Genomic DNA, 5,023 nt, shown 5'->3' on the forward strand with positions numbered 1-5,023 from the left:
GCCTTTCTCTCCCCCGCCCCCACCCCCACCTCCCGCTGGCTCAGCTCGTGATCCGGCGGCAACCCACTGCGGTGCTGGGGCTCCAGCCCGCCTGGACCTGTGCTGGGCGTCCGCGTGGCCGCTGTTATGGAGGAAGACGCTGGAGGGCACAGGGCAAGCAGGTCACCAGCACAGCGAGCTCTCCTTGTTCCTCGGGGTTAATCATCTCGGGCTTGGGAGGAACAGGAGCTTTCCCCAAAGAACCAATCAACTCCCCCGGATGTGCAGGCTTCTAATGGGTCCTTTCCCAGGTTGGACTGACAGGCCTCTGTGGTCTAGCACCTCGCCTGTGCCATCCTGACCTCTACCGCACGTGTGCTCACCCCTGCCCCCCAGCCTGGTACTGGAGGGTGTTGGTGCCGCTGCCCAGGCTTAACGACGTCTGGCTGCCTTTGCCTCCTGGCTGGTTAATGTCTAGCTGCCTGTGGTGACAGCAGGCTGTCTTTGGGATGAAAGTCCCTGCTGCCTGCACTGCGGGGACTGGAGATGCCAGGAGAGCAGGCAGGCACTGGGTCAGTCCTCACGTCCCTCCCTGACCCGCCGGGATGCTGGGCGGCAGCTCTAAGAAGTTGTGAAATCTTCTCTTTGGGTTTTGATTAGGAGCCAAGCCGGCTGCCCTTACGGCTCTGAGAACGGCTGTGAGAGTGGCCATTCCTTCCCAGGCTTCAGCGAACACCGAATTCCTTGGCTCTTCACCCAGCTCCGCGCGGAGCTGCCTGCTTGGCTGAGCAAAGCTTGCAGGTCTGGGCGGAAGCAATGGGCAGCGTGCAGGGGAGCGCCGGTTTCCTTCCTGCACCAACCACGGGGCCTTTCTTTAGCTCCGCGTGTGTGGTGCGTGGTCCTGAGCACCTCGCGTGGATTAGCTCACCACCTGCTACAACCCTTTCCCTGAGAGGAAGTGGAGACTGAGGGGAGCAGCCCGCCGGGTGCAGACCCAGAGTGCGGCCTCGGTGGCGGAGCCCGAGCAGGAGCCCGCTGCCTGCTCTCCCTGCCACCGCTCCCAAGGAACGACCAATGGGCCAGGAGCACAGGGACAGACCAAGGAAATGGCAGAGGAACAGACCATGCTCAGGACAACAACAAAAATGGATACATCCGTGATCAGACCAAACAGCCAGGCCCGTGGGAACATCTTGGCTGGCAGATGTTTTGAGGATGTGTAATAATGCCAGGCTTGCCAGGGAGCGGAGCAGCGCTGGCGGGTGGGCGCGCCTGGGGCCGACCTCTCTGGAATGCGGAATGCTGCTGGGCAGGGCCTGCAGGATGCCTCTGCAGCCAGCCGGCCTCCCTCCGCAGCCTCCCTCCAGCCTCCCTCCACAGAATCTTCCGGAAGAGACCAGCCAGGAGCAGCAGAGATGCACACAAGGTGCCCGGCACAGCATTGTTTATAGGATGAAAAAGCAGGAAAATACGCAAGTTCCAAAAAACGGAATCCTGGGAGTACTACCAGGAAGCCATTAAAAGAAGTTTTGGAAGACGTTTTTGTAACAGAAAAATGCTCATGTTATAATGTTACACAAAGGGCAGGATACAAAAGGGCGGGTGTGGATTGCCCGTGGGCCACTGAGCGTGGCTGACGCCCGAGCCCACACGGCGGGGCCCAGGGAGGCGAGCCCGCTCCGCACGGGCCTGTGCACTGCTGAGTTCTGTGTGCAGGTCTCTTTTACCCTTTTCTATCCTGAAATAACCTCAAACCTACAGAAAGTTCACAAGAACTAAAAAAAGAGCTTCTGTATACACTTCACCTGGAGTCACTCATGGTTAACATTTCATCACATTTATTTTCTCTCTCACCCTTCGTGACAATATATCACATATTATACATGATAGATATGTCATATGTGATGTTATAATTACACATCAGGATCTATTATATATGTTTATAAAGTTGTTTTCTGAACAATTTGTGAGTAGACGGCAGACCTCAGGCCCTCACCCCAGCTATTCCATGTGACTTCCTAAGACCCTGGAATCAAAGGCACCCTCTCAGCCACAGGACGGTGATGAAATTCAGAAACTTGCCCTGAATCTGTCTAGTGCGCAGTCCCTATTACCATTTTGCCACATGTCCCAATCACATCCTTAAACCCGCCCCGCGCACACACCTCCCACCCAACCAGGCCCACGCCCTGCCTGCTGGAATAGTTCCTCAGCATTTCTTTGCTTTTCATAATCTTAATTTTTAACAAGTATAGACAGTTGCTTTGTGTTCCAATGTCCCTACTCTGTGTTTGCCCGATGTGTCCGTGATGAGATGCACACTGCAACTTGGAGCAGGCATGTGCATTCAGACATTTCTGATGGCAGCTGTTGGGCCAATAGCATATGTGGGACCTGCTCTCAGACCCACCCACACAGCAGGATGGCAGCTCTGGGTCACTGCCAGTCCGACAGGTGAAAAGTGGGCTTGGACTGGAGTTTCCATTTGCATTTCTATGTTGAATAAGACTAAACACACTTTCATTAGTGTAAGAGTCACTTGCATTTCTTGTCCCGGGGGCTGGCTGCCTGTGCGTGCTCTTGTGCATTTTCTATTGCAGCTTTACGTCTCTTATTGGCTTGCAGGGCTTTGCAGATGGAGAAAATCTGAGGCTTCAGCCAAGTGTCTAGAGGACGAAGCAGGGGGACGTTGGTCCCAAGGCTGACGTGAGTTTTCTTACTGATCTTGTGGCCGGGGCCGGCCTTCGTGACGCCCGGGTCTTCGCTTGCTCTGCTTCTGTGAGCTGATGGCGTTCTCCCAAGCCCGGCTTGGTTTTGACTTAACCTACGGAGTGGATTTCAGTGGCTTCGGGGCCTTGAGGTGATGCCTCCTCACCAGGTCAGGGCCCAGGGTCTCCTCCCGCCTCCCCCCGGGACACTGCTTTCTTCACAGCCGTCTCCCGCGCCTGCCCCAAGTGACTGGTGACCTGCCAAGCACGTGCGGCCTCCGCTGCCCTGTCCTCACGTCCGGCCCACGCTCCCACCCTTCATTTGGGAAGTGATGGCACTGCCTGGCCCAAGAGCTTCTGTGCTGCTGGCTCTGGGAACGTGGACAGCACATCGCCTTGATGGTTATGTCCTAGAACAGCAGAGGGCAGAGCCAGGGGCACCTCCGGGATGTGGGGACCAGTCGCCCCCGTGGATGGAGGAGCCCTGTGCCAAGGAGATGCTTGCACCTGGTGAGGGACACCTGTGGCCTGGGCTCCTGTAGAGGTCACTGCTGAACGCCTGTCCGTTTGTTCAGCAAAGACCCCTGAGCGGCTGGCACCGCACGCAGACAGCCCACTTGGCACCAAGCGGCTGCCCCATCTGAGGTCCAGCCCCGGTAACTGCTGAGCAGGGCCAGGGGGCCAGGGGGCAGGGGCAGGGGCCGTGTCCCGGCGTGGAGGGCTGTCGGTCAGGAGACCGTTCCTGCCCAATGGAAACAACAGGGCAAAGTGCACCCCAGGCAACGGGAAGGAAGCAAGACAGGCCTTGGGCTGGGAGGGCTGCCAGGGTGCAGGGGCCCTGGACACCGGCCTGGCAGGGGAGCCCAGTGTGGTGGGATCTGAGGCACAAGGCTCCGGCCCTTGCAGTCCACGTGCGCCGGAGGGACAGACCTTTACTCTGGGTTTCCCTGGGACCAGCTGGGTGTCCCTCCAAAGCACACATGCTCGTGTGGCGGTGGTGGAGTGGAGGGAAGAGGGAGACTCGCTGTGGAAACCACCGTTCTTCAGCCGACTCCGCAGGGGCTCTCAGGTTGGAGCAGAAGCTGCCATAGAGCTGCCCAGGCCTTCCCCTGGGAGGGTTTTTTCTGGGACACACTGAGCCCCAGGGGTAACCACAGAAGTAACCCCATCACCCTCAACCTGAACAGCCCACAGCCCATGCCTCTGGGAGGGTGGCCAGCTGGCTGGTGGTGGGAGCCCAGGGCTGCCTCAGGGGGCGTCCTGCTGGGAGGGAGCTCCGGCGCCCACTGTGGGCGTTTGGGGGTCACTTCCATGTCAGCCACATGCACCAGGTCCTTGTCTCAGGCTGGGGATGCCAGTGAGGGCGGAACTCTTCCCAGAGACCACATGCCCCCCCACGGCAGCCACAGAAATGGGGATCCCATTCTTCCCATGCAGCTCACTGCTGCCCCCCCACGCTCCCCCCCACCAAGCCCCACCAGGCAGAGTCTGCACAGGGGAGGCACCGGGTGGCTGCTGTTGGGGTGTGACTCCTGCAGGGAAGGCCAGGGAGCCCGAGGGATGTCTCTGAGCCCAGGGAGAGGCTCAGCCAGACCTGCTGGGCCCGGAACTCCCAGGCCTCTCCCAGGTAACCCGGCCACAGGGGTCAGGAGGGCTGTTCTGCAGGCTAAGTGCCAGTCCACGGCAATCCTGCCAAACCAGACGGGGAGCCCCCACCCGCTCAGGGCAGGTGGCAGGAAGGGCCAGGGCAGTATTCCCCTGCCAGACCCTCCCTGGCCAGGGCCCCTCCCCAGTGCCACCCTCCAGAGCAGCCCTTGCTGTACTCAGCACCCTGGGTGGACTTCAGAATGTATTGTCATCATGTCACATTTAGTGTGGGCGCCGGGCTGGGGCTGAGGGCACGGCAGGGCTGGGGCCTGCCGCCTGGTCTGATGGACCATCCAGCCCAGAGGGGAGCCAGTTGTGGAGCGAGAGTTCGAGTTCCCAAAGCCCGGAGCGCGGGCAGGGGACGAGCAGGACAGAGGCGCCTGCCTAGGCCACAGGCAGAGGAGGTGGCTCAGAGGGGCAGCCTGCAAACATCAGCCCTGGCGGGCGGGTGCGGGCACGGGGCCAGCAGGGATGGAGAGGAGGAGGCGGGGAGTGGGCCAGGCCTTGGGCCGGGAGGCCTGGGCCAGCCGCAGGCACAAGGTGTGCTGAGGAGCCTGGGGAGGCGGTTGAGCAGGAAGGTGACCAGAGGGAGCCTGTTTGTCAACAGACTCCTGTGCCGGGCGACTCGGAGCCGGGCTGGGGCCACTCTCACCACATGCGACGGGAGGGGTGTGGGCAGGAGGCGGGTG

At 60.2% G+C, this 5,023-nt stretch overlaps 1 long non-coding RNA gene across 1 annotated transcript in view; it reads left to right on the forward strand.

The window, feature by feature from the left end:
• The window catches only part of LOC106726761, a 10,669-nt gene that overhangs the window by 1,144 nt on the left and 4,502 nt on the right, over window positions 1-5,023 (forward strand). The window lies entirely within an intron of this gene.

The sequence above is a fragment of the Myotis brandtii genome, unplaced genomic scaffold (genome assembly GCF_000412655.1).
Source record: "Myotis brandtii unplaced genomic scaffold, ASM41265v1 scaffold314, whole genome shotgun sequence".
Taxonomy (NCBI): domain Eukaryota; kingdom Metazoa; phylum Chordata; class Mammalia; order Chiroptera; family Vespertilionidae; genus Myotis; species Myotis brandtii.